This window comes from Piliocolobus tephrosceles, chromosome 9, assembly GCF_002776525.5.
Source record: "Piliocolobus tephrosceles isolate RC106 chromosome 9, ASM277652v3, whole genome shotgun sequence".
Taxonomy (NCBI): domain Eukaryota; kingdom Metazoa; phylum Chordata; class Mammalia; order Primates; family Cercopithecidae; genus Piliocolobus; species Piliocolobus tephrosceles.
The window spans coordinates 41,416,888-41,429,081 of NC_045442.1; the positions used below are offsets into that span (position 1 = coordinate 41,416,888).

At 43.2% G+C, this 12,194-nt stretch overlaps 1 protein-coding gene and 1 pseudogene across 4 annotated transcripts in view; one reads left to right on the top strand and one right to left on the bottom strand.

Annotated features, from left to right (window-relative positions):
- The window catches only part of CPEB3 (cytoplasmic polyadenylation element binding protein 3), a 256,834-nt gene that overhangs the window by 17,323 nt on the left and 227,317 nt on the right, over positions 1–12,194 (top strand). The window lies entirely within an intron of this gene.
- On the bottom strand, positions 7,818–8,375 carry LOC111552160 (annotated as a pseudogene). Its single transcript, XR_002734568.2, has one exon. The product of XR_002734568.2 is annotated as a mitochondrial import inner membrane translocase subunit TIM14 pseudogene (transcript).

Below are 12,194 nucleotides of genomic sequence, written 5' to 3' on the forward strand. Positions count from 1 at the left end.
CTCCCAAAGTACTGGGATTACAGGTGTGAATCACCTTGCCTGGCCAAAAGTTTTTTAAAAAGTAAAATAGAGTCAGATCCAGTGGTGCATCCCAGTACTTTGGAAGGCCAAGATGGGTGGACCACTTGAACCCAGGAGCTTGAGATGAGCCTGGGCAACCTGGCGAAACCCCATCTCTACAAAAAAAAAAAAGAAAAAAAAAAAACCCAGAAATTAGCTGGGCATGGCACACCTGGAGTCCCAGCTCCCTGGGAGGCTGAGGTGGGAGGATTGCTTGAGCCTGGGAGGTTGAGGCTGCAGTGAGTCCAGATCACACCACTGCACTCTAGCCTGAGCAACAGAGTGAGAACCTGTGTCAAAAAAAAAAAAAAAAGTAATATAAAAGTCACTTCTAATGGCCTTGTATTGCCCTTGCTTACCTACTAGCTTATTTTTCTCTTCTACCCACTGCTGTTTCCCAGGTGAACTCTGAGCTCTAGCACCTGGCTACTGACTTTCTTTAGTTTCAGGAATGTACCACCTCCTTCTCCTTCAGATCCTAATGCTAGGAAGAAGCATGGTATTTCCTTTGCGTGGAAGGCACTTCCTTTGCACTTTATCAGTTTGTTCTTTAAGGCTGATGTTACTCCAGAAAATCCTTTCTGACCCGCTAAACCAGGGGTTTCATATGTCTGCTACTTTTTCATAGCATTTTAATCACAGCTGCCATGAAATTATTCATCATGGAATTGATTGAAGTCTCTCTTATTCATGTGAAGTTAATGTCCATAAGAGATAGAGGAAATTTATCTTCTTGCTCAATACTGTTTCCCTAGTACCTTGCACAGGCTCTCAGTGACTGAGGAATTAATGCAAGGGATGCCGTGAACATCCTCTCTTCCTCCCACCCGCCATAACAACTTGATAATACTGGAGACAGGAGAATTTAAGTTTGAAAAGATGAAGGTGGGGACCAGAATTGGTGACAGTGATCACCAAAGGAGACCTAGGATTTGACAAGGGAGGAGGAAGAATAAAAAAATTACTCAGCCAGGTGTGGTGGCTCACGCCTGTAATCCCAGCACTTTGGGAGGCAGGTGGATCACGAGGTCAGGAGATCAAGACTGTCCTGGCTAACAGGGTGAAACCCGTCTCTACTAAAAATACAAAAAAATTTAGCCGGGTGTGGGGTGGCGGGTGCCTGTAGTCCCAGCTACTCGGGAGGCTGAGGCAGGAGAATGGTGTGAACCCGCGAGGCGGAGCTTGCAGTGAGCCGAGATTGCGCCACTGCAATCCAACCTGGGTGACTGAGCAAGACTCCGTCTCAAAACAAACAAACTCTGTCTCAAAACAAACAAAAAACCCTCAGGTTTGGCTGGGTGCGGTGGCTCACACCTATAATCCCAGCACTTTGGGAGGCTGAGGTGGGCGGATCATCTGAGGTCAGGAGTTCAAGACTAGCCTGGCCAACATGATGAAACCCCGTCTCCACTAAAAATACAAAAAGTACCCGGGCACAGTGGTGCGTACCTGTAATCCCAGCTACTCGGGAGGCTGAGGCAGGAGAATCACTTGAACCTAGCAGGCAGAGGAGATTGCACCATTGCATTCCAGCCTAGGCAACAGAGTGAGACTCCATCACAAACAAACAAACAATTCAGGTTTAATCATCAGCTGGGTCAAGATGCACAGTTGAAATGACACTTGAGTCACTTTTCCAGCAGCATGTATAAAAAAAATTCCCAAATCTTTGAACATGAAGATTTTGTTTATTTTTAATAAAAATACTCTATATATATGGTGAAATGCTATATTCCATGGCTGTATTCCATATTTATGCTAATTAGCATATTTGGTATACTAAAACTTCCTATAGTATTTTAATAAAATTACTATTTGCCCATGGTAAAACACTTTGTGCCGTGATGGTAGATACTGTGCTGTTTCAACCTAAATCCCATCTTCATGGGTGATGATCCCTTAGGTGCTGGGGGTTGTAGCTGTTGATTTTTTGAAGTTTTTTTTTTTTTTTTTTTCCTGGGCATTGCCTTAGGATATAGAAAATTGTCTTGCCCAAGATTGTGCTCCCAGGAGCCCATCGCCAGTGACTGGCTGATGCAGGATACAAAGATCCAGCTTTCTTGCTCATTTGAGGATGTGACTGAGGGATCTTTCCAGTTCCAGAGCTCATCACAGAATCAACTGAGGACTCAGTTGCAGCTATAGTAGGGGTCAGTGTCTCCCTGTGACTAATCCTGACTTCCCCATTTCATTGCAAGTGTATTTGCTAATTGTGCCCTCCTGAAATTTCTTGCATGCAAATCTTAGTTTCATAGTGTTTCCAAGAAACTCAGCCTATGAAACCCCCCAGTTAATCTCCCCACCCCTAATGGTTGCCATCATGCAAACCTCTTTCTGTGTCTCTTATGCTTTGTTCTGCCACCCCCCCAAATGTTTAATAACTTTTAACATATATACAAAAATGTACCCAAATTAAACGTACACTCAATGAATTTTCAAAAATGTTCAGTTGTGTTTTTATGAACCAAAGAACAAGAAAATGAATTCAAGTTGTGTGAGACAAGTCTATGTTTACAACCTCCTCATGGTGAAAACTTTGAGAGAGAAGGGTGTGTTGCCAAGGGAAGTTGGAAGTTTCTCAGATTTTAAAAGAGCAGTTTTCTTTTGGTTGACTGCAGTACACTCAAAAATTAGAGGAACATTTTATTTTTTTACTAGAGATGGAGTCTTGCTACGTTGCCCAGGCTGGTCTTGAACTCTTGTATTCAGGCAATCTTCCTGTCCCAGCCTCCCAAAGTGCTGAGATTACAGGTGTGAGCCACATTACCCGGACTAGAGGAACATTTTAAGTATACTTTATCATACATTTAGGTGAAGAAAGGAAAGTAATGAATATCAGGAACAGGTGATATTCACAGAAAAATTGTGAATCATTTCACTAGGAAAAGAGGAAAAAATATCTATCAAAAGTTCAAACATCTATAAATCAAACATGTCAAAATGTTGCAAAAATTTGATTAACCAAAATTTTTCTATCCATCTAGCTTAATAAAATTTATAGGTCGGCCGGTTGCAGTGGCTTATGCCTATAATCCCAGCACTTTGGGAGGCTGAGGCAGGTGGATCACAAGGTCAAGATCGAGACCATCCTGGCCAACATGGTGAAACCCGTCTCTAATAAAAATACAAAAATTAGCTGGGCATGGTGGTGCGTGCCTGTAGTCCCAACTATTTGGGAGGTGGAGGCAGGAGAATCGCTTGGACCTGGGAGGCGGAGGGGGCAGTGAGCCGAGATCATGCCACTGCAGTTCATTCTGGCAACAGAGCAAGACTACATCTCTAAATAAATAAATTAATTAATAAATTAATTTTATAGGTCAACACAAGCTCTTTTGATTTTAAAGGAAAATTTCAAGAATCCTTCCATGATTTTACTAACCAATAATAAACATGGCTTTCATTGAAGATGTTCAGTTCACATCCTGTTCAGTCATTTCCATCTCTACCACCAGCATCACACTCATCCTTACCAGCCTGGATGATATAATAACCAATTTCCTAATCTGTTTTTGTTTCTACTCTTAACTCTGCCACAGTCTGTTCTTTACACAGAGCCAAGGTGACCTTTTTAAAGCATAAATCAGATCATGTCACAGCTCTGCTTAAAACTCTCCAGGGGATTCCCATCACACTTAAAAAAAAAAAAATCTTAGTCTAAAAGGTCCCCTCTATGATCTGGCTGCTGACTGCCTTTCACACCTCATCTTATATTGCTTTCCTTCTGGTCCACTTGCCCTCTAGCTCCAATAGATTGTGTGTTCCTCTAAAGCAGGAGTCTTGGCAGAGGTCAAATTTTTCTGGAGACCTATTTTTATAGTGCCAAAACTAAGAATGGTTTTTATATTTTTAAAGGGTTGTAAAACAACAAGAACAAAAAGAATATGCAACAAGAGACTTTCTGTGACTTAACAAAGCCTAAAATATTTACTGTGTGGTGCTGCAGAAGAAATTTGCCAACCCCAGCTTGAAAGCCTTACTCCTGCATTAGGATTTTCACATTAGTTGTTCCCTCTGCATCCTCTACCACCAGCCGGATGGATGGCTCTTTCTTTTAATTCACGTTTCATCTAGTCAAGGAGGCCTTTAATGACCATCTTTTTTTTTTGGAGATGAAGTCTTGCTTTTGTCTCCCCAGCTAGAGTGTGATGGTGCAATCTTGGCTCATTGCAACCTCTGCCTCCTGGCTTCAAGCGATTCTCCTGCCTCAGCCTCCTAAGTAGATGGAATTACAGGCACCTGCCACCAAGCCTGGCTAATTTTTGTATTTTTAGTAGAGATGGGGTGTCACCATGTTGGCCAGGCTGGTCTTGAACTCCTGACCTTAGGTGATCCGCCTGCCTCGGCCTCCCAAAGTGCTGGGATTACAGGCGTGAGCCACCGTGCCAGGCCATGACCATCTAATCTAAATATTCTACCAGATCTGTCACTCACATCACCCTTTTGTTCTTTCTAGCGCTTATACCTATCTGATTTTTTTTAATTTTTGTTTTTAGTAACCATCTTTTTCCTTCCCTCTCCCGCTCCCCTTTGTAGGCTAAGCTTGTCTTTTTGCTTTACTACTTTTGAGTATTCTTGATCATGCATGTAGATGGAAGGAGGAATAGTAAGTGTTGGGAGCCTACCATATAATATGTACTCAGTAAATGTATTAAATGAATGAATTTGAAGATCATTTCTGCATATGAAGTTTAGGGCTTGTGCTTTCTTTTTTGTTCTAAGAGGACCAACCGTGCAAACTGCAGTAACTTTAGAAAGAAGCCTCTTTAGAAAGGAGACAAAACAATACCTTTCCCTTAAGAGAACGGATAAACTTCTCTTTTCCTCCTCCTGTCTCTTCTGGGAAAGGCTGGGGATGTTTAGAGTGGGATGTTTCAAAGGAATGATTTATGGGCTGTCTTAGTCTGTTTTCTGTCGCTTATGACAGAATATTGGAAAGTGGGTAATTTATAAATAAAATAAACTTATTTCTTACAGTTATGTAGGCTGAGAAGTCTAAGGTTGAGGTGCTGTATCTGCCACATCTGTTGAGGGCCTTCTTGCTGGTGGAGACTGCAGAGTCCCAAGGCTATGTAGGGCATCACATGTCGAGGGCACTAAGCTCAGGTTTCTCTTCCTCTTCCTGTAAAGCCAGCAGTCCCATGTTCATCATAACCCATTAATTCATTAACCCATTAATCCATGAGTGGATTAATCCATTCATGAGGGCAGAGCCCACATAACCTAGTTACCTCTTCAAGGCTCCACCTCTCAATACTGCCACGCTGGGGATTAAGTTTCAACATGAGTTTTGGAGGACACAAACATTCAAACCGTAGCAAGGGTTTATATTTGAAAAAAAAAGAAAACTATTTTTTCCTTTCGTTTCTTTCTTTCTTTCTTTCTTTCTTTCTTTCTTTCTTTCTTTCTTTCTTTCTTTCTTTCTCTCTCTCTCTCTCTCTCTCTTTCTTTCTTTCTCTTTCTTTTCCCTCCCCTTCCCCTTCCCCTTTCCCCTTTCCCCTTTCCCTTCCCTTCCCTTCCCTTATTTTTGAAACGGAATTTTGCCCTTGTTGCCCAGGATGAGTGCAATGGTATAATCTTGGCTCACTACAACCTCTACCTCCTGGGTTCAAGCGATTCTTCTGCCTCAGCCTCCTGAGTCCCTGGGATTACAGGCGCCTGCCACCACGCCCAGCTAATTTTGTTATTTTTAGTAGAGACCGGGTTTCACCATATTGGCCGGGCTGGTCTCAAACTCCTGAGCTCAGGTGATCCACCCGCCTCGGCCTCCCAAAGTGCTGGGATTATAGACATGAGCCATCGTGCCCACCCTGTCTTTTTCTTTTGGGAGAGACATTTTTCATAAGGCTAAGACTAATTGAAGTCTGTCACTAAGAGGCTCTGAGGCTTTTGGGTGAAGAGTTTAGGTGGAGGCTTCTGCCTGGGAGATGGGTTTAACTCTGGAACACTAAGAGGAGCTAGGTTTGGTCTAAAAAGAGAAGCTGAGAACAATCTGAATAGGGCTTGTTCTAGGTGATCAGGTCTTGGGGAGAAAGGTAAAAGGTCCAATAACCACAAGTCTTGGATTTTTCTGAAATTTATTTCAAATTGTCAGACCACATGCTTTGACTTTTATTTGTTTATTTTTCTTTGAGGCGGAGTCTCACTCTGTTGCCCAGGCTGGAGTTCAGTGTCAGGATCTAAGCTCACTGCAACCTCCGCCTCCTAGGTTCAAGTGATTCTCTCGCCTCAGCCTCCCAAGAAGCTGGGACCACAGGCGCATGCTATCACACCCGACTAATGTTTGTATTTCTAGTGGAAATGGGGTTTCACCATGTTGGCCAGGTTGGTCTCAAACTCCTGACCTCAGGTGATCCGCCCACCTTGGCCTCCCAAAGTTCTAGGATTACAGGAGTGAGCCACATGCCCGGCCTTAAAATTTTTTTATAGAGAAAAGTCTATGTTGTGCAGCCTGGTCTCAAATTCCTGGTCTCGAGTGATCATGCTGCCTTGGCCTCCCATTGTGTTCGGATTACAGCTATGAAACACTGTGCCCGACCATCCAGCCATGTTTTTATATGCCTTCAATCAAATGATTTTTTAAAATTTTTCAATTTTTTTTGAGATGGAGTCTCGCTCTGTCACCCAGGCTGGAGTACAGTGGTGTGATCTTGGCTTACTGCAACCTCTGCCTCCTGGGTTCAAGTGATTCTTGTGCCTCAGCCTCCTGAGTAGCTGAGAGTACAGGCTTGTGCCACCATGCCCGGCTAAGCCTGACTTTTGATTGAGAAAAAATATGATCACCAAAGGAAGAAACACCTGAAGGCAGAGGCCTGATTGTATGTAAAGAAAATGTAGGCACTGCTGTTATTCCCAGTTATGCCTGGGTGTGGCTGTTGGTGAGGGATGACAGTTAAGCCTCGGAATAAAAATAGACCTGAGCTTATTCACCTACTAGTTATGTCACCTTGGGTAAATTATTAATCACTTTTTTTTTTTTTGAGATGGAGTCTCACTCTGTCCCCCAGGCTGGAGTTCAGTGGTGTGACCTCAGCTTGCTGCAACCTCCGCCTCCGAGTCTCCCAGGTTCAAGTGATTCTCCCACCTTAGCCTTCCGAGTAGCTGGGATTGCAGGCATGCACCACCATGCCCAGCTAATTTTTATATTTTTGTAGAGACGGGGTTTTGCCATGTTGGCCAGGCTGGTCTTGAACTCCTGACCTCTGGTGATCTGCCCACCTCAGCCTCCCAAAGTGCTGGGATTATAGGCGTGAGTCACCGTGACCAGCCATTATTGATCATTTCTAAGATTCCTTATCTGAAAAATGAGAAGAATGATAGCTTACATCTTTTAGGATTATTATGAGGATTAACTGATAAGACATGTAAAATTCTTATCTAGATGCCCACATAGACTAAATGATCAGGGAATGCTAGTTAGTGTAAACATCATCACCAGATGATGAGGAAATTCTCTCAATACACAAATTTTTAAAACTAATTTTAAAATCTGGCTAGGTGCAGTGGCTCATGCATGTAATTCTTGTGCTTTGGGAGGCCAACAGGGAGGACCCCTTAAGACCAGGAGTTTGAGACCAGCCTGGGCAACATAACAAGACCCCATCTCTACAGAATATTTTTTTAAAAATTGGCATCCTGTGGGTGCTTAATAATATGTCCCACTGTATATTTTTCTTCTATAAGCAGGAAACAGTATATAGGAAGAGGTGGGATAAGAAATACCTGCGTAGCAAGATCATTGTTTTTCTTTCTTTTTTTTTTTTTTAAATTGTAGCTCTGAGGCATTTTATTATAAAAACTTAGTACTCATATACATAAACTAATATGAACTTAAAAATTCATCATACATTTACTTCATTTTTTAGCTTGACCTTCTAGTAAATCTTTAGCTTCATTGATTTTGGCTGCTATATAAGGAGATCTTCCTTTGTCAGGATGATTTAAAAGCATAATTCGTTGATGAGCATCTCTTATTTTCCCTTTATTGGCAGTAGGGCTTACACCTAGTATTAATGCTGCTTCCCGTTTTGTCATTTTGGGTTCAAACCCACCTCTATAATAGCCACCACTGAAGGCAGATTTTGGTAGGCTTTGAAAAACTTGTTTTACTTGAGGCTCCATATGCTTCATGGCTTGCAAAACATAACGGCCTGCAAATCCTGCAGCAGCAATGGTCAGTCCAACTGCTACCACTGTACTGGCCATGGCTCCGGCTGCGCTCCCTTGCTTCCACCAGGAGCACGGCTCATCCCAGCTCAGAGGGCGCGGCCAACACCTGCACGCCTTTACCAGAGAGCGACGCAACCCCCAACCTCAAGCACCAAGATCATTGTTTTTCTAGAAGCATGGGCTTAACACAACTAATTTGACTCCTGACATTAAAGAGAGAAGAAAATCTATACTTAGGTATAGATTCTAGACCATCCCATCTACTGGACAATCTCATCCACATGTCAGTATTAGCTTTGGATTTCATACATTGACCTTTACTGCTTTACAGTTTATTAAAAATGCTTTATTGGGCTGGGCACAGTGGCTCAGGCCTGTAATCCCAACACTTTGGGAGGCCAAGTTGGGTGGATCACTTGAGGCCAGGAGTTCGAGACCAGCCTGGCCAACATGGCGAAACCCTGTCTCTACTAGAAATACAAAAATTTGCCAGGTGTGATGGTACATGCCTGTAATCCCAGCTACTCCGGGGGCTGAGGCATGAGAATTGCTTGAACCTGGGAGGCGAATGTTGCAGTGAGTCTAGATCGAGTCATTACACTCCAGCTTGGGCTATGGAGCAAGACTGTCTCCAACAACAACAAAAAAATGCTTTCGGCTGGGTGCTATGGCTCACGCCTATAGTCCCAGCATTTTGGGAGGCTGAGGCGGGAGGGCTACTTGAGCCCAGGAATTTGAGACCAGCCTGGGCAACCTAGTGAGACTTCGTCCCTACAAACAAAAAAGGCAGGAGGATTTTTTTTTTCTTGAGCCTTGGAGTCAAGACTGCAATGAGCCATGATCATGCTGCTATGCTCCCCGCTGGGATACAGGAATAAGAAGACCCTGTCTCAAAAAAAAAAAAAAAAAAAAGATGCTTTACTGCACACTTATATGATTTTAGTTATTTAGGCAGCTGTTAATGTTATCTCCATTTTATTCCAGAGGAAACAAAGACTGAGAAATTGAGAACATGGGTTTTATTTATTTATTTATTTATTTATTTATTTATTTACTTATTTTTTTTTAAATTTAAAAAACATAAGATCTCTCTCTGTTGCCCAGGCTGGTCTTGAACTCCTGGGCTTAAGCAAGCTCCACCTCCCGGATTCACGCCATTCTCCCGCCTCAGCCTCCCGAGTAGCTGGGACTACAGGCGCCTGCCACCACACCTGGCTAATTTTTTGTATTTTTAGTAGAGATGGGGTTTCACCATGTTAGCCAGGATGGTCTTGATCTCCTGACCTCGTGATCCACTGGCCTTGGCCTCCCAAAGTGCTGAGATTACAGGTGTGAGCCACCGCGCCCGGCCAAACATGGGTTTTAGAGCTAGATTGCCTGGGTTGGAATCCTGTCTTCTCTACTTGCCAACATTATAGCCCAGGACAAGTTACTTTAGCCTCAGAATCCTCGTCTGTGAAATGGGGATGATGCAGGTACTTAACTCTTAGAGTTGTACAAAATTATTCTTCATGTAAATAAAGTACACATCATTGCAACTAATATGAGTTCAATAAATATTGGTTATTGTTAATCACCTAAGGACAGGCAGCTAGTAAGTGGTAGTGCTAGTATCTGCATTTAGATAATTAGATTTTATATCCCATGTCCTTTTTACACATCACCTCCATAATATAATGTTAATACCTGTTACTGTGATGATATCATGATCTGTTAGCAGCATTAGGGCAAGTGGTCTAATTTATTTTTTCAAAAGTGGTAGGAGATTCATCTAAAGTATCTCTTTTAGGACAGTTGGCACACATATCTATTTCTCAGCTTCCTCAAGAAGAGAATAGATATGACTTCAGATTACAGCTATGCCAAAAACCTGTAGATTTTGCTTCAGTTGGTTAGAGCAAGGGGCTGAGGATACCAGTCTGCAACACGACAAGACAGAAATAGCACATATTAAATTGAACCATTGGGAGACTTGTAGTATAGTTGAAAAGGCTTGCTTCTTAATGAATTGGAAGACCTGAATTCTAATCTTGGACTCACCACTTATTAGTTGTGTCTTGTAACGTCTCTGAGCCTGGATTTTCACATCTTTAAGATGGGGATCCCAACAGTCATCCTAAGTGCTGTCGCCTGCTCACATAGTCCCTTTGTAGAAATTCGGAAAAAAGAGGCTAGGTGTGGTGGCTCGTGCCTATAATCCCACCACTTTAGGATGCCGAGGTGGGTGGATCACCTGAGGTCAGGAGTTCGAGACCAGCCTGGCCAACATAGTGAAACTCTGTCTCCACTAAAAATACAAAAAATTAGCCAGACGTCATGGTGGGCACCTGTAATCCCAGCTACTTGGGAGACTGAGGCAGAAGAATTCCTTGAATCCAGGAGGTAGAGGTTACAGTGAGCTGAGATCACGCCATTGTACTCCAGCCTAAGCGCAGAGCGAGACTCTGTCTCAAAAAAAAAAAAAAACAGAAAAAGGGACCCCTCCCTTTGGACAGATGCAGCTTTACAGTAAGGTTTATGAACTTGGTGAGAAGAGCATGGTCTAAATTTCCATCTTCACTAGCCTTCTTGGCTAGCCTTCTGGCACACTGAACAATCTGCAGAAGTGAATGTGAGGGTCCTGTCTATACTGTCTTCACTGCACAGGGCTGTTAACATCAAGTGAGATGATAAAGGTGAAGGAGTTAGATAAAGTCTAATGCCTCTGTGAATGTAAGACACTGATATTACACAAATACTACTTGGTTTCAGATACTAGAATCCAAGGGCAACCTGCGTAGACATATTGATTCTTGCCCCCGCCTTTTTTTTTCCTGATAATCCCTGTGACTCATCAGCTTGTACAGAACCTACTAGCTGCTGGCTGTTAAAGTAGAGGTTGTAGCAAACAAAGGTTTTCTCCATTACTTCAAGCCTGGACCAGCCTTGCTCACTGGATCTCTGAAGACTAAAATTAGTACTTTTGATGAATAATCATCTTAAAAACAGTCAACTGGCCGGGCGCAGTGGCTCATGCTTGTAATCCCAGCACTTTGGGAGGCCGAGGTGGGTGGATCACCTGAGGTCAGGAGTTCGAGACCAGCCTGGCCAACATGGCGAAACCCCGTCTTTACTGAAAATACAAAAATTAGCTGGGTGTGGTGGTGTGTGCCTGTAATCCCAGCTACTCGAGAGGCTGAAGCAGGATAATTGCTTGAGCCCAGGAGGTAGAGTGAGCCGAGATAGTGCGCCATTGCACTCCAGCTTGGGCAACAGAGCAGGACTCAGTCTCAAAAAGAAGAAGAAAAAAAACAAATAGTCAAGAAATTATCTTGAAGACAAATGATGATGATGATGATTATTATTATTTTGAGATGGAGTTTTGCTCTTGTTGCCCCGGCTGGAGTGCAGTGGTGTGATCTTGGCTCACTGCAACCTCTGCTTCCCGGGTTCAAGTGATTCTCCTGTCTCAGCCTCCTGAGTAGCTGAGATTACAGGTGCATGCCATCACACCTGGCTAATTTTTATATTTTTAGTAGAGGTGGGGTTTCATCATATTGGTCAGGCTGGTCTCAAACTCCTCACCTCAGGTAATCTGCCCGCCTCTGCCTCCCAAAGTGCTGGGATTGTACAGGCAGGAGCCACCACGCCCTGCCAGAAGACATATGATTTTAGGATACCCTGCAGTAAGACTGGGTCTTGCCCATCAGTGGAATTCAGAATTATTTGGTTAGAGCTTATCTCTGGTTTTCAGGGAAAGGTCATTACATAAAAGCTTTGTGTCAGTGGGAGAAAGAAAAGTTGCTGAATTACAATTTGCCCTCTTAACACACCTTTGGAGTCCAAGCTATCTCCTGGGCTTCATGGATCAAGTAGGACAAGAGGACTTGCTTGTGTGAGGAGCCAAAAGACAGCTGTAGAGTCAAGCAGAACTGAAATTAGGTCCTAGTTCTGCTACGAGTTTTGTGACAGTGGGCAGGTAAGTCACT